Below are 20,668 nucleotides of genomic sequence, written 5' to 3'. Positions count from 1 at the left end.
GCACCGTCTCGCCCCACAAACGGCACGCTTGTCGCCGTCGCACATGGAGTTTAAAAATTAAAGATTGAAAATTTGAGGAAGATTGTATACATAAGAAAAATTGCATATCGTGAAATAAGAACCGTGACAAATGACGTAAGTGACACTTATATACCCTCTGGCTGCACATTAATTCCCATGGTGCATTGCGCCTTGGCCAGCTGGAGCAGCGATTCAGCAGCGATGCCGGGTCACACTGGACCCCAGCAAAGGGACCCCCCCCCCATAATAATGAGATCCATCCGGCAGCTGCGAGTCCGTGCGACCGGTGCGTCCGGCTCACACACCTGCGCACACTGGGAAGCGGAGCACTTTCTCGACGCGCTTCTCCAATTCCCCTCGTGCAGCGGGAGGGAGCGCCGAGCTGTGTTCCGTTTTCCCTGTTGCGTAACGACTTTTATCTCGTGCATTTGCTACGAGGCCCTTGAATAACCCGCAGGGGTCCTGCCCTCCGGTTCGGAAACCTCTTCCGACGCAGAGCGATCGGTGCTTCGCGCACAGTCCTCGGTGCGGACGTGGAATTGTGGAAACGCAGCCGGTTTACCCAACGCCACCCTTCGCGTTCCACGGCGACACGCAGACGGGAGCCCTTGCGTAAACGAGAGCTGCGACACGGCGTTTCCAATCAAACACGCTCGTGCGTTACGAGGCCATGGGTAACGGCGAAGGCGCTTTCGAATCTCCTCTCCGCAGGCCGACGCGCCGTCTCTTGAGCCACGGGAAGCGACACGTCCGGCGATTTAAACATGAAAAAGCCCCGTCTGTCCGCTCTGCGTCGGCCGCATGAAGCCACAGCGACGCGTTTCTTCCTTTACATTTATTTATTTATCTATCTGTCGGAATTTTTGGAATTTCTTGTCTGGAGATGTCATTCACCTGAAATTACATTTATTCATTTATCAGACACTTTTCTCCAGAGCGACTTCCAATGAACTCTATGTAGTGTAACCTGCCCATACTTTATTGACCAAGGTGACTTACACTGCTAGATACACTGGGTCACTCATCCATACATCAGTGGAACACACACACACACACACACACACACACACACACACACACACACACACACACACACACTCTCTCACTCACGGTGAACCTGAACAGCATGTCTTTGGAGGGTGAGAGGAAACCAGAGCACCCAGAGGAAACCCACGCAGACACGAGGAGAACATGCAAACTCCACACAGACTGAGCGGAGATCAAACCCACGTCCTCTCGCACCACCCAGACGCTATGAGACAGCAGCGCTACTCGCTGTGCCACCGTGCCGCCCATCAGGTCAGCGGACCGTGGTACAGTTATACAGTACAGTATTTAGGGATGCGCCCGGAGCTGATAGACAGTGAGAGTCGTCTCATTAAACTCCTCAGCACACTAAGTAAGGAGCAAACAAAGTGGCATAAGGCCGCCAAAATTAAGGCACCAGCGACACGCAGTCACCCAGATTCCTCATACCCCGAATAAAATTAATGAGCCGAGAATGTGGCAGCAGGACAGTCGCTCACTCGTTGTGTGTTTAAGAGCGGGACGTGAGAACACGGCACGGACTTTCATTACTCAGGACAGGCAGAAGTAAATGTGCTGTACATATATTTACGCACGTATGCGAATGCAGCATGTAATTATACACACACACAAGAAGCACGTGCTGGACACAAAGTACAGCTGAAAATGCTCCGACGGTAGTGTGTAAACGTTCTCGTCTCCATGGAGACAAGAAACTTTATTTAATAATAGTTTAAATGATTAGATAGAGTGCATAGGGTGAAAAACAAAAATAATCTTTTAAATGGTACACAGTGTGTGAAACTGTATTGTATCGCATGCTAATTATTTTATTATTAATTAGTACTTAGTTGATGCCTTTGTCCATGGCAACTACCTATAATAATTTGCCAATTTATAATGCAGAGCAATGCAACACACACACACACGCTAAGAGAAATTCAGTCATCAGTTCATCTAAAACGCATGTCTTTGCACCGCGGGAGAAAACCGGAGCACCTGGAGGAAACCTATACGAATGTGGGATGAACACAGAAGCTCCGTACAAACTGAACCGGAGTCAAGCTCAGCTCTGAACCACAGTGCAACAGCAGAAAGGCACCAGCACACGACCATAATTAAACAAAATTGTAAAAAATATAGATATTTATATCATGACTGCCTGCTACATGTACTAGTGCTTCCACACGTATTTATTGCTAATAGAAAAACCAGAGTTCCACAATAATGAGTAGACATACAGTATTTTTTTTCTTATTCCAGTCACACTCAGATTCCATGTTTGATTTGTACTTAATTTGGATGGATGGACTCTTCTGAGCAAATGTTGCTCCCAACCCTCCGACTGTCATCCGTGTTCATATTGGGATACAGTTCATGCGAATGTGGCACGGTTTGCAACAGGAATGCCTGCAAGATTACTTTACAGTCTCCTACACACACACACACACACACACACACACACACACAGTGACGATGGGTGCTCTATATATACAGTACGTGAATGTTATGTCGTTTTCCCACAAAAAGCCCAATACGACAAATTAGCACCTGTTGGTCGCTGGTCAAACACAGTCAGTATCTAGCAGATCCTGTAAATGTCGTTGATGAAGCACACAAAATATGTCAGCGAGCAGCGCTGACAAACAGGTGATTCATGTGTTGAATTAGATTTCACCTGTCGCTGGAGAAATGTATGGCACACGAACATGTGCTGCACTATACCTGTTGTATTTACTCGGAGAAAATCACAGTTTTCCACTGTGAATGCGAAGGAAGATTAATAGAGAACAAGTGGCGGAGGGCCTTTACGGGCTGCCGAGCGCAGGTTTGATTCGAAGGAAAATAACAGAAGGTTTAATTAAAATGAGGTTACAATCTACTGGCTCGCGTAGATTATCTATAAAACTCTACAGAAAAATCTTATTTAGATTCAATTTTCTGATCAACAGTTGCTAAACAGCAAATCTGTCAGGGCCAGTTAAGAGCCACCATCGTCCTATCGACTCCACAGCGCTGAACGCTGGAACACCGTCATACGGAACGGGAAGGGGAAGAAAAGCCCCAGTCGGAGCTCGTACCCACACGCCGAAAGCGCCGCAAGACGGGCACTTCCTGAAACGCACCGACATGCCTTACGCGACAGGTTTCCGTTCAACAAACAACCCGTAGAATGGCTTATGGAAATACGTTTCGGTTCAGATCCAGGGAAGGGAAAGACACAACGGGGGATGGCAGCACTTATGGTTCATCATTAGGATTTGTCAACTGGGAGCTGAGGAGAGGAAAACAAAAGCTGCCTAGAAGGAGCGAAAAATAAACTTCTAGGGGTCCCAGAACCAGCAGCCACCCAGCCATCCTGGGCCTATCAGTGTGGTGGGGGTCATTTGCGGGTGAGTCCGATGTAAAAGAGCAGCGTGTCGGAGAGAGCTCTACGGGGATAGTCGTTATTCTTGTATAAACTATTAACTTCTACAAGCGAAAACATAAATGTGTGAAATGACTCGATGACTATGATTTACACGCCCGACTCGCGTTTCTACTACACACACGACGTCCTCCGAAGCGACATACGGAACTGCTCATTACACACCGATTACCTCACATGACACATAGCGGTTCTCATAAAATACAGAATGTATGGTAAAACCAAGGGACACAAGGGGTTCGCATACTTTCAAGCACCACTGTATACAGCTCTCTCACAGGATGAAAACGCACAGTTTTAAAATCACAAAAATAAAAATAAACAAAAGCATGCCAGTACTAAATAATTTAGTAACTGCATAATTCACACAATTTCTGAGCGGAAACCTTTTGTAGAAAATACACACACACACAGCACATCTAAGAGAATGGCGCTTGGGGGCCTTGCACAGTGGAAGACATAGGCAGTGATCCTGATAATTTTATTTCTTTGTATCTTAAACATCCATGGGCCAAATTATCCGAATGCCACCTAAAAGGGTACAAAAGAAGCGCAAATCGCACCGAGAAAGGCTAGGAAGGCAGAAAACTGAAAAGTATAACAATGAAAGATGTTAGAAATCGTATTTCATCCAAGTACAAATCATTTTTTTCATTTCCATTCTATTCATTTTTCTAAGAAATAACGGTCATTCAATAACTAAATGACGGACATTCTCCCAACGAACGGGGTGATTTTTCCGGACAAATTAACCCCGTTTAATTAGAGCGGGAGGCGGGGTGCTTAGAACCGCCACCTCCGAAGCGAAAGAGCCGGGTTCGACTCCCACGTCCTGCCGCCCGCGGCTTCCATGATCGGCAAGGGAAGGTGCCCATCGAGGGCCAGCGCTCCCGTAAGAAAGTACCCAGCTACCGTACGCAGGCAGGTGAATGATTTTAAGCACTTTAAGCGTGCTAAAATCCCGTGCGTAAGTCACTTTGGGGAAAAAGCGTCAGCGAAGCGAACGCATGATGACAACAGTAAATCGACGACGGGTCCTCTGCGTCTCCGTCCAAATAATTTAAAGAAGCAAGATTCTGCGAATAAGGAGGAGGAACGGTGAGGCGGGAGACGAGCTTCCGGCGCGAAACCCACAGCCAGGGAGCCGTATGAGCGAGAAAGAGAAAAGCTATAATAAAGAGAGGTCACCGTTCCGAGGCGAGCGGCGATCACCTCCGTCCGTCCGTGTCCGTGCATCTGACGGACGGCGATTAGTTCGCGTGGCCTCCGGGCCGATGCGATGGATGGATGGCGCGGGTTGCCTTTCGCGCAGCGACGGAGGTTCGGGACTAATCATGGAACGTGTGCGATCCCGCATGATCCGTTGCGCTTTCGCAAGGTTAATAAGGCAGCGGAGGACAAAGGAAGAACCTCGCGAAGGTTCCCCTGTCCGAGCCCGATATATCAAGAGTTAATAACTAAAGCGCAGCCGATTTACCTGCGAGCGGAGTAAGTCCAATTTATCTCGGTGTGTCCGATCTGCTCTGGGTTCGAGCTGCAGCAGGTAAACATTTCTTTGCATTATCAACTTCACAGCTATTAAGGGACAAGAAAATATTTCGAAGATAATACATATTGGAGCGATAAGAGTTATCTCGCAGGATTATAAAAAAAACCACGCCTATTAAATTAGAGAAAAAAAGAAACGCCAAAAGCATGCCAGTATTATTAAATAATTTAGTAACTGCATAATTTAAACACAATGCATGAGCGGAAACCTTTTGTGAAACGAGAAGAAAAATCTGATCTACACAGATTTGCAAGAAAAGCCTTTTTCAGTCGCGCTGTGCAAAAACGTACGATTTTTAAGCATTATGCAAAGGCCTAATTGGCGGAACTATAAAACCTATTTTTTTGGGTGGGGCTGGGAGGTGGGGGCGCGAGTATCCAAGGTAGCCTTAAACTTCCAATTCCCCCCGAGAGCTGTCCTCTGAGGAGAGGAGACTTCACCTTAATCTTGTGCCGATGCTAAATAAGAGGGGAAAAAAAAAAAAACGGCGAGGTGCCAACGGAGCGGCTTCCTACTGGGCCCGGGCCGGTTACGAAATTCCGCCAAACGGAATCCATGAGCGCCGTGTCAACAAGTGCAGCCTCTTCCACGCAAACATCATTAGGCCGAAAGTTGGAGGCGGGGAACGGATGGCGGCGGAACGTGGCCCGAATGACTATCATCGTGTGCAGTAGGAGGCCAGAGGACGAGGAGCGGAGATTGGACGTGCCCGGGTTGGGCGAGGAAGGGCAGCTCAACGAGAACCGCAGAACCGCCGAAGATGAAGCCCGTGGCCAGAGCTCCACGCCAGCATCACCGGCATCACTCAATTGATTACTTTGTCACTGTAACCTTTGCTGAGATTGAGGGCTGTGGGATATCGTACGCATTTATTCCATTGGCGCATGAAAGCCGGTCCTAAATAAATAAATAAAAGAAAATAAAATAGAAAAAAAACGTGCACCCCGCGGTGATGTTTCTTTGGGGGGGGGGGGGGGGAGGGAGGAAAAAAAAAAAAAAAAACAGCTCTTCCGCTCGGCTATGAGGCCATCCATCACAGCGAACGCGTACAAAACAACAGCAATGTTTTCACTCATTTATCAGATACATTAATTAGAACCGAAGCTTTTCTCGTTGCCTTTATTACCAAGATGAAGTGCATGTTTCAAAAACAGCTTTAATTATTAATACATTATATTAATTTGTCCGGGAGGAGAAACACATTTCATGTTTCTGCTCCTTTTCACAAGCAAAGCAACATGTGAATGTGAAGTAACTCAGTGCAAAACTGTTACACCTCAAAGTGTTAAGAGAGACAAGAGCAGTTAAATTCTCTGTTCCTCCGTCAACCTGAAACAAACACACACACACACACACACACACACACACACACACACACCATCTGAGACCGCTTCTTCTGAGCGGAGTCGAGGCGAACCGGAGCCTAACCCGGCAACACAGGGCGTGGGGCTGGAGGGGGAGGGGACACACCCAGGATGGGACGCCAGGCCACCGCAAGGCACCCCAAGAGGGACTTGAACCCCAGATCCACTAGAGAGCAGGACCCAGCCAAACCCACTGTGGCACCACACTCTCCCAACCTGAACCATTTACAGTTATTTATTTATTATACACTTTTCTCCAAAGCGACTTCTAACGAACTCTATGTAGTGTTATGAGCCCACACACCTTATTCACCGCGGTGACTTACACTGCTAGATACACTACTTACACTGGCTCACTCATCCATACATCAGTGGAACGCGCACACACACACACACACACACACACACACACACACACACACACACACACTCACTCTCTGACACTCACACACTGTGGGTGAACCTGAACATGTCTTTGGAGTGTGGGAGAAAACCAGAGCACTCCACAAGGAGTGCATGCAAACTCCACACAGACCGAGGGGGAAATCGAACCCATGTCCTCTTGCACCAGCCAGGTGCTGTGAGGCAGCAGTGCTACTCACGGTACCAACGTGCTGAAACACCCAGAGACTCCGTCGCAGGGAGAAAAGCTACGAGCTATTTGGCAACAAGAGAAGATGTACAAATACTGGCAGTTTGTCCTGCGAACGATGGTGCTGAATTCCAAACACAAAGGAGAAAAACGTCATTACAGAAAACAGCCTGAGGACCCATGGAGGTGGGGGGGTGACTATTTCTCATAATTTCCCACACCAAAATGTGACTTCGGCAATTATCATCCACTACAGCACTTCGTAAAGAAAAACGAATAAGAAACACTGACGATGAGGTCACATTAAAGTACCGAGAGCTGAACTGTCCCACCGAGACGTGCCGTGTGTCTCGTTTCGTCTCAGTGAGTCACGTATGAATACGAACGCCTGGATCGTACGGACGCGTCCGCTTCGCGTCCAGGAAACGCATCGCGTTGGGTGCCGAGCTCTTCGATATCGACCCCTGGCCTGAAGGCCCGCGGCCGAGCGCCCGCTCCGGACCCGAGGAGCGAGGCTCCGGCGCTTTCTCGCCGCTCTACGGTGGAGATTCGGTGTCGGCTTCCGTTCGCCGGGGGAGGAGGAGGAGGAAAAACGCTTTTGAAAACAAGCCCTTGACTCTGTGCTGGAGAGCGGAGGAGATGCAGGGTTGCCGGGAGTCCGTGCGGCAGGTCGCTCACGCTGCTCCTTCTCCAAGTGCGTTGAATGCAAATGCGCGCAGTCCCTCCGCTATTAGAGCAGCTTTTCTTTAATTCGGTGCGGGTCATTTCGTGTACGAGCAGAAATTAGCGGAAGAAAAAGGAAGATGTATTCCTCCCGAGCAATATCCGCGCCGTCTTTTTTGCGGGATGAATGCGATGCAAAATGATTAATGACCCTTGACACTGGAATTTAAAGTGGCTCTCATGCAAATCCGCTGCTTTACCATCGTTTGCGTTTCGGTGCCGAGGTGGGAATTAGACTTGCAAAACATCATAAAGGGAACACGGGGAAACTGGAGAGAGAAGGGCTTCGGTGAGAGAAGGGGGACAGGAGCACGGGAGCAGGGCGGCTCCGTCGCGTCTCTCCTCCGGCGAACGCGGGCCCGTGATCCAAGAGTCCCTCAACGGTACCGCGTTATACCGCACCCGGCTCCATTGTGCCACGGCTCGGTCAAGAAAGCCAGTACATGGTGAGCAAAGAGCAGCCGCTTGCCAAAGTACAAGGAAAGTGTTACAGCGTTTTATTTAGCGGAAATAGAGGAGCGGCGGTATCACCACGGTAAAGACCGTTTTACTGCACCGTCTCCGCTCCTAATCGCCGTTTCCAGCCAATTCAAATTTATCATCTTCAAACACATAACTGGGGGGGAAAAAAAGCAAAAATGACAACTATGATGTAATAACATTCATAACAACGGTAACAACAGTCATGCAGTTTCATTCCACATGAAATCGCTAATTAATTAATCACTTAATTAAGTAATTCATTCCACGTAACACTTGTCCAGTGCCAGGTCACTGTGGGCCACAGTCTATCCCAGAAGCACGGGGTGTGAGGCAAGGAGCAACTTAGACGGGTCGCCAGTCCATCACACTCCAACCACATTCGTGTACCCACACACACACACACACACACACACAGAGAGTCTAAAAGGAGCCAATTGAGAGGCAACAATTGTCACAAAACACATGTCTTTGGACTGTGGGAGGAAACCCACGCAAAGACAAGAAGAAGCTGCAAACTCCTCGCGGAGCTGGACCCAAACCCACGAATGAAGCCACAGCCCAGGAGCTGTGAGGCACCAGAGCTACCCGCTGCACCACCATGCAGCCCGACAGGAAATCGCACAGTAATCAATCACAGTCAGAGCGGAATAATTACTGAAGCAACACTTCCGTTGGGTCATTCTGACATCTGATATGCTGCAGCACGTATGAATATAGCAGTGACTGTATCAACACAAATATGGAGAAATAGACTTAATATTAATGACACAAACTGTCCATTAAAAACTGAGCCGATTACCAGCATTACATTGCTAATGCAACATTACTTATTGTTACTGCTCCTTTTATTTCAATGCTAACTGTCAGCTCAGCTAATAGCAATAATCACCATCATCATGTCATTACTGAGCACTTCAATCTGACACTCACTTGTATCTCCATTTTGGAAGAAAGCATTAAGACCTATCTATTCTACACATATATATCTATACCTTTAATTCCATCCGAAACTGCGTCAAACCTACTGTACAGAGTGTGAGAAATGTAGCAAAGCACCACTATGTTACGATATAACAACAAAACACAGAAATTACTGGCAGAAAATATTGCAGAGAAAATTCCTTGCACTACTGTAACTCCTGCTATGTTACATTTATATATTTAGCAGATGCTTTTCCCCAAAGCGACTTCCAATGAACTCTATGTAGTGTTATCAGCCCACACACCTTATTCACCGCGGTGACTTACACTGCTAGATACACTACTGACACTGGGTCACTCATCCATACATCAGTGGAACACACTCTCTCTGTGCCACTCATACACTATGGGTGGACCTGAACAGCATGTCTTGGGACTGTGGGAGGAAACCAGAGCACCCAGAGGAAACCCACATAGACACGGGGAGAACACGCAAGCTCCACACAGAGTGAGCGGGGATCGAACCCGCATCCTCTCGCACCACCCAGGTGCCGTGAGACAGCAGCGCTACTCGCTATATTAGAGTGACCTCTCTGTCTTTAATGCTTTTAAAAACATAAATGTGAGGGCAGTTGATGTATGAAGCGCTCAGTGTCTTGCCCTGCTGCGGCTAATATAATTAAGCTGTCTGCAGTCTGGAGTGGAGGACAAATTCCTGGAATGTTCCTGGTGAGAGCAGGGTCTGGCAGATGGGCAGAGGTCCGCAAAGGCGGAGACGGCGCTGCGCTCCTCGAACCCCGGTCATGCAATTGCCACGGTGTGCCACTCCAAACACGGTTAGGGTCGGCGCTGGCGTTAGGGTGAGGGTTAGGTGTTAGGGTGGGGTCCTGTAGGGTGTGAGGGGTACTGCACTGATGAACTAGACATGTTGCCCAATACAGTTCAATCATTATGACTGTTGTAGCTCAACAAAAAAAGTCAGTAAATGTATAATAATCATCAGGCTTCTATAGTTTTCGAAAACAGACCTTCGAAATATTCCAAATGAAAGGAAGCAACAACAAAAAGGGAGACTCGGGCTATAATACGACGCTAATTTGAACTGCATTAAGGACTGTAGGATAAATTCTGATTTTGCTTGGCGGAATTTAAAATGAATACAGCCGAAAACTGATCTCTCCTAATATTTCCCCAAAAAACACCTTGGCCTTCGAGCACAAAATTTCATAACGCATAGTATATAATGGATAACAAATACTGTTATCAGAAAAGTGATGAAAACCACACAGGGTAATTACTCACGAAGTAATTTTCACAACACGTAACATATAAAAAAAAAAAAGACACTTTCTCACCGTTATCCTTTAGCTTTCATATCTAGTCTTTAAATGGACAGGAATTACTAGGCTAAGAATGAAGAAATGAAACAAATAAAATGTTCACCTGTTGACTGCTTTTCCTGACAATGTAACCTGTAGCACCGACAAGGTATCGACATGTGAAAAGCGACAGCGACGTGAATTATAATAAATATTATTATTTTGCAAATGTTTCTCTTTCGGGTTACAGTGCATCGGTCACGGCACAACGATAGACTGACCGTCCCTTTAATATCATCAGTAAAATCACACGGGCTCTGTAGCCAGTCAAAGCAAAATTCAAAGCAGAAAAACATATCAGAAACATATTATTAGACAAATTCTTAATGAGATCAAAAACAAAAATCCAGCTCAGAGGGAGCAGGTTTCCATCACTTCGCATCACCGACTTTTTCGCATGAATTAATTCCAAGTGGCAGTTAAAATGCTCAGGCAAATGGCACATTTTTGGAAATATGTACTTTGAATGACTGAATAACTTGTGAAAGGGTCAGGGGTTCCACATTTGAGAGCCTCTATCCTGCCATCCTTTTCACAAGTGAGAGGCTCCTCGCTCTTAAGGCTCCGCGCTTCAACTGCACTCGGTTTACACTGGTAAAACTGCACTTGGTTTACACTACACAGCGTTACACTAAACTACTTGTAATGCTTTACCCATTTATACAGCAGGGTAATTTTTACTGTACCGGCTCTCAGCAAGTACTGTACCTTGATCAAGTGTTGGAGAAGGAGGTGGGATCTGTAACCGTCTCCACTCGTTGGAAAGAGACCGTTCTCAATGTTACTTCACCTGCGCAGATATAGTTTTTTCCTTTTTTTTTTTTTAATTGAAAGTGGTTTTCTGCTGCTGAGATACAGTCTTGATGTATGGAAGCCTTTAAGCCGGAAGTGGTATTAGATTTTATGCAATTTTCCAAAAGCATTTCTTGATATTCATCTCAGCGAGGAGTCGAGACATTTGACCAGATTCTCCCCCCTTTGGTCTTCAGTCTAATATTAGACAAAAGGCACCTGAGTGAAGAAGAAGCACATTTTTTTACTTATTTATTTTAGTTAATGAACAGAGTTATCCAACACCAACTGGCACCGTGTGGAAAAGTAATACGTGATGACGGATTGCGGCACCTTTAGCTGCAACGACTGCAACCAAAGTCCTTCTGTAATTTGGTACCAGTCCTTTACATCACTGTGGAGGAACTGCAACCCAACCTTTCTTGCAGCACTGCTTCACTGCTCATTCGAGGTTCTGCCACAGCAAAAACTGTGATTTTTCTTCCCCCCCCACCCCACTCAGAGGCCCTTTGCGTAATATAACATTTTGGTTGAAGACCAGAAAACGTCGGGTGTCAAATAGAGGAAATGAGGAAGGGTGAAAACACCGTTTTGCCGCACCGCTGCACGGAACCACGATGAACCCACCGAGCCTGGAGAAAGTTTGTCCACTTATTAACAGCAGCAAAGTGGACCCTTCTATGGAAATGCGACGTGGGACAGCTGAGGGACCCTTCAGTAAATTGGTCTGCCGTGAAGGACGCGTCGGCAGCGCCCGGCGAGAAGGGGAGGCGGCCGGGAGTTAATGAAGAGGATTACGCTAGACGATGCGCTTAAGGACAGCTTGACATCCCAGGTTGGACAGAAGAGCTTTAAGGCAGGGACACAGCCAATTAAGAAGGAAACAAAAGACAGACCCGAGAGAGAGCCAAAAAACCGTTCTGTACCGATCCGTCCGGCAAGAGCGTAAATAGCGGCGTAAAGGTGAGGTTCGCTAACCAATTACGAGGGAAGCGGGAGTGGGGCAAAGCTGCACGAGAACCTAAAGGTGCCCGAGGGTCACGGGTCTGTGCGGTAATGAGCGCCGGCGGCCCGGTTCTCTGGGAGGAAGCGAAATATGACTCTGCCCGCGTTCCACTTTCCTTTACCCCCCCCCCCCCCACGGGACTGGAAAGCGAGTCGGTCGCCGAGCGGACCGACCCCAAACAGCCTCCAGTCGGTGCAATAAGTGTCTAGGACTTGTTTCTAGGGCGGCAGGTGGCGCAGTGGTTAGAGTGGAGACACGACCGTTATTGTGACAGTAAATCCTGAACTTTTCGCACTTTTAAAAGCGCCAAGCTACTGATGCAAAAAATCAGTTTTATAAAAAAATTCTATTGTTTTAAATTTTACCCGAGATAAGGAAATGCAGAAAAATAAACACACAAGCAATATTGCGCTGCTGGTGCCACATACACGGTGTAGCACATTTAGCCTTTTGTATGATTTCAGAACAGGTTCCACACACCTCTACAGCACTGACTTGGGCAAAGGGTGAGTCAGTTCGTTTGTGTGTGTGTGTGTGTGTATAGATAGGCGTGGACACACACACACACGGACACATACACACACACACACACAAACACAGATACATATAATGGAGTGCATACACTTAATTTATAGGAATGAATAGACTCCCACATGTGTGGTCAAGGGCCCTGACCGGTCCAGTTACCTGCCGTACCAGGTACAATACCATACATTGCATTTACGGGCTGTACTGCACTGCACTGTATGCAGCACAGGATTATTTGCGAAGCCACTGAACCACACGGTGCCGTTTCGGTTGGGGCCGTTGCCTTGCGACGTAAAGGTCCCGAACCCTGAATCGATGGGAGCAAAAAATTGTCCAGCTGTATAAAAGTGTAACGAGCGCAATACAAATCCGTGCCCGTAAGCCGCTTTGCGGAAAAGCATCCGATAAAGGGCAGGAAAAGCAAAACGTTCCTCTTTCGGGGAGCTCGTTCCCCAGGGCATCGGCCAGCGAGCGCCGCCGCGCTGGCGAGCGACGGAGGCCTCGGAACCAGGAGGCGGCTGCATCTCCGGTCAAGATTAATAGGAAGAGCAGCCAAAATAAACTTTGTGGAGACGCCGCCAATAAAAATTAATTGAAATTGACAGGCCGCTTCTCTTAATGATTGCATCAACTAATTAAGAGAGCCGCGAGCCTTTGTTCATCGACTCTGGAGTGTGTTGTAATCACGGGTTGGGAGACGGGAGCCGTAATGACGGAGGAAAGCTGCGGCGCGGCGGAGACAACGGGCCGGGGCAGAGCGCTGCGGCGGCGAAAGGCGCGCCGCGCATCCTTCCAGCTCCTTCATTAATTGTCTCCAATCCCGCTAATCAAAATCCCTCAAAGAAAGCGGCTCATTAAAAGCGGAGGAGGCCGGAACGCTCACCCGGCGCCGCCGCCGCGGACGCCTCGTCGGACCGGGAGCGGCCGGAAGCGCCGAACGGCGCGGGTCTCCGAGACGCTCCCCCCCGCAATAACCGTCATAATTAAGATTAAAACGAGGAAGCGCGTGACAGCGGCTCAAGTCATTATCAAAGCCGCTCTTCTGACGGCGTGAAGCCGGCATCTCCAGATGGGTCCAGCCGGTCATTAACACGGGAGCGGGATGGTGACACTCAATTGTGACACCGTGGCCTGCTGAAAGAAAGGAGAGAAACAGGACGGGCGGGGCGGGAGGATATATACTATAGATATAGACACATATGACACATGTATGTATGTATATATATCATAACATAAGAGATGACAGAGGACTTGATGATCTCAGAGCGGCGCTCCTCGCTCCCCGCAGGCCGGGGCTCTTTGTCTTTCGGTCCCCTTTCGCTCCACCGTGACGACAGCAGACAAAGAAAGAGGTAAACTTGCCCACAAACGAGAGAGACGAGCGAGCGGTGACACTCGCTACGGTACAAAAGAACAGGGCCCGTTCCGAGAGACGCGAAGGGAGCGGAAAACGGCCCGGCCGGCGTCGAAGCGCGGCGACACGCGCGTAAAGGAAACGGACGTAATTCCATGACAACACGCAACATCTCGTGTGCGAAGGGAAGGGGCTTCGGGCGACGAAATGAATCATCGATAGGCTTTTCGATACGAGTCGACGGCGGACGAGGGTCTCGCCCAGCGCAAAGCGCGCCTCGTCGGTTCGCGACGGCCGGAGAGCCCCGTTGTTGCCATGGAGATGACAACAAAGCCGAGTGCCGCGCGCTAGCCTAAGTGTAGTGGGAGAATTAAGTACTTTAAAGCTGCATCCAGCAGCAGCAGGATGCTCTTCTCGGAGCTTTTAACCACATCCCATTCATTAGAACGTGCATTACTGCCGGCACACTTTTATGACCGTGCTGCAGCATATAATATAGTATCGTATGTTATGTACAAGAGACGTTATTTTTCTTTCTTTCTTTCTTTCTTTCTTTCTTTCGCCGCTGCTGCTTCGCCATCGTTACTCACCTGTTTACGCAGCGCGGTATTTTCACCGAAACTATGCAGCGGAAACACTTGAACTGAGGACCTGGGTTTGCGAGGCAACAGCAAGGAAAAGAAAGAGACACTATTTACTGCACAAGGTAGAAGATCGTTATAAACAGTGTATCATAATACCACGTATGGAGCCCAGAGGGAACTCTACAATTATTTCAGTTAAACAGTACCTTCAGAAATAACGATAATAAAACAATAAAGACATAATAACATACATAAATAATGTCAGGTATTTGTTTTTACTTCTTGTTACGTGGCAACAGATTGTTACTGTTGGGCAAATAATGCTACATTTCAAGGACATGTTGTCAAAATGATTAAATGGTATTATGTCATGGAGTTTGGACCAAATGCACACGTACACGCGTGCCCCCACACACTGTCCGAACCGCTTGTCCCATACGGGGTCGCGGGCAGTCGGCGCCTAACCCGGCAACACAAGGCACAAGGCCGGAGGGGACGCACCCAGGATGGGACGCCAGTTCGTCGCAAGACGCTCCAAGTGGGACTCGAACCCCAGACCCACCGGAGAGCAGGACCGTGGTTGGACCAAATGTTTATGTTTTATACCTTCTATTTTAAGCAGTTGTGCTCATGGTCACATGTAGAGATGATACACCAAGGATTGTACCTTGTGCTCAGTTAGGGATGATATAAAGGAGCACATCACTGCACTGGAACCGTTTACACTGATTTACCCATTCATACAGCTGGGTAACTTTTACTGTGTCCATTCAGGGTAAGCACTTTTTTTCCAAGGGCACTTCAGCGGGAGCTGGGATTCGAACCTAACCTTCCGAAACCCACACCTTTAACCGCTGCACCACCTGCTGCCTGCACAGCAATAAGAAGGTGTGTAAATGCAGAGGTGGCGGTAAAAGTGGACAAAGGACACGAGAAGGACGGAGAACTCTTCCACACGCTGTATAGCCCCCCCCCCCCCCCGGGGCACCGTTCGGGGCAGGAACCGGAGGCCCAATGTCATTTCTAGGACAACGGAGTTCATCCTAAAGGGAAGGGAAGGGGGGGGGGGTTCTCCTCGGAGAAGGAGCGCAGCACCTTAATCGCACCAGTGGCACACGCCGATGGAACCCGAGCACCGTGGCCGTCCCCTTAACTTCGCCTGATGAATTCAAATCGCTCGTACTTGTGTGTCACCTAAACAACGTCGGGGGCCGGCAGCCGCCGCAACGAGCAGGAAGCGGATGTTGGGATAATGAAAAAAGTGACAACTGTATCGCTTCAATTCATTTGTCTACGTTAAAGACAAATGCGGCCTTTGCTGGAGTAAATCAGGCCCATTACTCATTATTTCCCTTAATTTCGGGTTTCAGGCACAACCGAGGCACGGGAGCCACACGCTCTCTTCGGAATATGAAAAACAATTATATTACATACTTAGACACATTTTTCTCCAGCAAGGCAAATGTCACAAGGTGGGTTCCGTTAAATTACAACAACTTTGTTTGTTTTCTTGGGGATTTCGACACGCGCCGCACGTTCGGCCCACGTTCGGCCCCGCGGAGCAAAAGCTCGCGCCTTCGCTCCGGTAACGGAGACCCTCAAACGCAAAACCCTCTGAAATTTGCATTTATATTCAGCACGGGCCCCAAGTGCTGTGATGAGAAAATACCGGAAGGTTCTAATCCGCCGGAGATCTTCATGGGATAAAAGCGCGCTGCCGCTTTAATGTATTCCATCTCCTTAACCAACGGCAGGAGCGCGGGTTCGACGGCACGCTGAGCTCCGCGGTGTCGGGGGACGGGTGAAACTCCCGTCTGCTTTCGCAGTCCGTCAGCGAGGAAGTAACAAATGTGCGCAATAAGTGACATATTTGCATATTTACAGTATCTCGGCGCTCTGTTTGGGGACACTTTGCTATAGCGAGCCGACCTGCTGCACCAAGTCATCCTCCCGGTTGACTTAATAAATTTGGAAATAAATAAAAAAAAAAAAAAAAAAGCTTAAAATTTTAGCATCAGGATGAAAAATTTATGGACTAAGCAAATATCTGTGCAACACTTCCAGGTCACCAGTGTGACACAATTTACACTCCCTGCACAACACAGGCTCAGAAGAGCTGATAAAACGGGTGTTAACTTACTAATGTATATTATCTGTATATAACAAGTCCGTCCGAACCACTCGCCCCATACGGGGCACGGGGAACCGGAGCCTAACCCGGCACGCAAGACGTAAAGCCAGAGGGGGGAGGGGACACACCCAGGACGGGACGCCAGTCCATCACAAGGCACCCCAAGCGGGATTCGAACCCCAGACCCACCGGAGAGCAGGACCCGGACCAACCCACCGTGCCACCGCGCCACCAAACCCCCCCCCCATATAACAAGTAATACAACAAAATACACCGAGAGCCTTGTCTTGAACAGGTGCTGTAACCGGTTCGAGCGCTGCGTTGCACCTGAAGGTCGCAGGTTTGAAGCCCATCTCAAGCGCCAGCGCCCTTGATGAAGGCCCATACCTTGAACCGATGCAGTAAAAATTACCCTGCGGTATTAAAGGGGTAAATCTTCCGCTGCAGGAGAATTTGAGATGCTCACTGACATTTAGGGAAACCCTTCGGAAAACTCCTTGCTGCACCTGCCAACGGATGGATCGCAGCCCAGTGCTTCGTGCAGGAATGAGGCTTCCGTCAATCGTCGGGCGTCACCATTTCAAGAGGAATATGGGTTTGAGCTGCAGTCATGTCGCTTTAAGTTGTGTTTTGAAGGAATGCATCCATCATGCAAATTCGGAGGATTTTCTTTGATGGGATCCAGCGCACATTGAGTACATAATGCCACAGGCAATCATACACTGAATGGCTATAATAGCCTCTTTAATAGGCACATTTTTTAAAATAATGATGAGGATTTGTACAATACCCCCTAAGAGATAGCCACAAAAGGAGCCAAAATAAATATGCAGCAGGAGACAAGCCTGAAATACAAGGCACGATGAACACGTAAAGTGAAATTTAAGTTAAATGCAGAGGTTTAAGCTGATAAACTGAGCCCAGTTACCCTACAAAAGCGATGCCGAGTTATACAGCGAGCAGGACAATTAATGCACCGCACATGGAGACGGTGCGTAAAGCCGCAGCTTTCGAGGACACGGGTTCAGACCCCACCTCTAGCTGTGGCCCCCTGGATCAAGGTCCTTACTCTGAACTGATACAGTAAAAATAACCCAGCTGTATAAACGGATGAATAACTTAACATTTAGCTGGTTTGCTGAAAAGCATCAGATTAATTAAAAAAAATGTGATTTGCTGAACTCCTCCATAAATTTGAGGAGCAATAAATAACTACGATGACTGGTTGTTATACGGCGTTAACTGCTTTCCTTCAAAAGTTTGAGTGCATCTGCCCTCCTCCTCCCCCCGTATTACAGGCACTGCCCACGTGTACTCAAACTTTTGACCAGTGCGGTAGATCACCGGCGTTCTGAGCCATCGGCGATGGCCGTGCACGCAGCTGACCAGTAGCCCAGGATAGATATGCGATCTTTCTCCGCTAAGGCGTGAAGTTACTTCACAGTCCCTGTGTAGCTTTCATTCTGAGATGAGGAGCTTTCACTCCGATTTACTGTGAAACGCGGTTCCAAATCTCCAGGGCCTTCAGATGCCACAGTGAGATATTTGCGAGAGATCCCACCCCTGACTGCTAAGAGACCTACTCCTATCGCCGGAACTTGCTCAAAACAGGGAAGAAGGGTGCGGTATACTCCTGCGTGTCACGTCCGCGAGGCCGAGGAAAGAGTGCGGCGCATCGGCCGCGCTGGGTTTCCGTAGAAACGGCACAGAACCGCACACGTGACGGCAGGAAGAGCACGTCCGACCGCCTCCGAGACGGATGGGGAGGACGGCTCACGCAGTTTCTGGGTAGAGCGCTACATCCTAAGGCCTTCTATTGGAGATGGGGGGGGGCAGAAAGCCCAATTACAGCGGTAAAACTTAAGGTATTAAAAGGGACGAATGCAGGTACGCAGCGCTTCCCTGCGCCACGCCGCACCGCACCCCGTTCAAAGTGCTCCCGACTTCCCAGCAGCGGCCTCCTAATTAAACCCCTGTGAAAGAGGCTTGGCTGGGGGTGGGGGGTTGGGGGGTTGGGGGGTTGGCGGGAGGGGCAGTAATTTGCAGGAAAGAGGACACGTGGGATGACTTAGTGTCTAACTATCCTGTTTGAGAAACTTCGACTTCAAAGTGTCTCCTTCCACGCACACGTTCCGGGCCTGACGAGCGTTCGGAGGCGTCTTATTAACCCGCGCTAAAAATAGCCCCGCTCTTTTTATTAGCAACGATCCCTTGTACTCTAATGGAGAGCTACGCTCTACAAAACACACTCCAAGAAAAAGAAAAAAAATGTAAAAACCAAAAATTGCAGCTTACCATATAGGACTTTTTAGCAATCCTGTGCTGCTTCCTGCGTCTCGCCGATTGTTTCCGTGTACCTTAACCGCTTTATGACTGCTTCAATGCAACAATCATTAAGAGTGTCCATAAAGAGCTTATGGCAGAGCATCAGTATAAATTACGCTTGTTATTACAGCCTATTATATTTTGTCTTAAATATTTACTGTTGCCGGATCTGACGTGAGTTACGGCTCTTAATATTTTAGCAAACTTGCGACCGAGATTTACGTGGCAAATAAAAAATTCAAGTTTGATCCTGGGCCAGGTGCACTTTTTTTAATAAACGGTGTGTGAGGACACACCACCCCGACTGCATACTTCACCCTTCGTCGATATCAATACCCATCCCGGCTTTCAAGGGCACGTAAAACGTAGAGCCAAACACACCCAGCGAACCTAATTACGCTGATGGGGACGGAGCTCAGAAAATTATGACGGATGCTAAAAGCTTCCTGTGACGAGAGAGAGAGAGAGAGAGAGAGAGAGAGAGAGAGAGAGAGAGAGAGAGAGAGAGAGAGAGTGTACACACCGTACCCCCGAATCACTGTACATGCATGGTACACACCACACTTTTGACTTTTTGAAACGTAAGCCAAGCTGTATTTGCAGCAACCAGTACAAAGGAGCGCTCAGGGTTCGGATGGGAGGTGCTGGAAGCTCAAGATGAAACACTACTATGTATCTGCATCTACATTTATTCATACGGCACATATTCCTATACAGCGATGTACCGTGATTATTAACTGCTTAACTGACACCCGTATCCAAGGTGACTTACGGTTCCAGACGTCCTACAGTAAACATTCACCGGTTTATGAAGCAGAGCGCTGTGACGCCCACTCGATTTAGAGTCACCAAGCCACCTGAAACACAGTGGCAGAGTGTGGGAGGAAACCAGAGCACCTGGAGGAAGCCCTCTCGAACAGGGAGAGAACGTGCAAACGCCACGCAGACGCAGCGCTGCGATCAAACCCGCATCCGAGGACAGATCCCAGGCGCTGCGTGGCACCAGAGCTACCCGCTGAGCCGCCGTGCCGCCCGAGGGCACCGCTATAAGATGTGGCGGCTTCTGCCGACCGCTCACAATCGCAATCTCCGCAATCCTTTTGGTACAACATACGGCCGCAAGCTTTACCGCTTTGCAGTTCAGTGTAGGTGTGTTTTTCAGATTCTTTAAATGACTCTCGAGGCTCCTAAAAGTGTAACATATTTTATCCCTCATGCAACCAGCTGAGTTAGTCAGTTTGGTGGGGGGGGGGATCACTGCTCTTTTAACACCAGGATGAAAAATTTATCAACTAAGCAAATATTCCTGCAACACTTGCAGCGCCCTTAAAAATTATGAATTATAATATAGAACTTTTCAAACTTAATCCGGAATACATTAAAAAAAAAAAAAAAAAAAAAAAACGATCCTGGTTTCAACACCTCGGTGGTTCACCAATTTTCCGGAAATTTACACTCCCCG

At 48.3% G+C, this 20,668-nt stretch overlaps 1 protein-coding gene across 3 annotated transcripts in view; it reads right to left on the bottom strand.

Annotated features, from left to right (window-relative positions):
• fhit (fragile histidine triad diadenosine triphosphatase) overlaps nucleotides 1-20,668 on the bottom strand; it is a 232,352-nt gene that overhangs the window by 158,095 nt on the left and 53,589 nt on the right. Inside the window, exon 1 of one of the 3 annotated variants that reach the window (XM_018734152.2) lies at nucleotides 4,664-4,710. The exons of the other annotated variants lie outside the window; for them this stretch is intronic. The gene's annotated coding sequence lies outside the window, so the exon portion shown is untranslated. Of the gene's footprint in view, nucleotides 1-4,663; nucleotides 4,711-20,668 lie in introns of those variants that run through there. 3 annotated transcript variants of the gene reach the window in all.

The sequence above is a fragment of the Scleropages formosus genome, chromosome 22 (genome assembly GCF_900964775.1).
Source record: "Scleropages formosus chromosome 22, fSclFor1.1, whole genome shotgun sequence".
Classification (NCBI taxonomy): Eukaryota; Metazoa; Chordata; class Actinopteri; order Osteoglossiformes; family Osteoglossidae; genus Scleropages; species Scleropages formosus.
The sequence above is the reverse complement of the archived record's forward strand: the minus strand, read 5'-3'. Positions and strand labels throughout refer to the sequence as shown.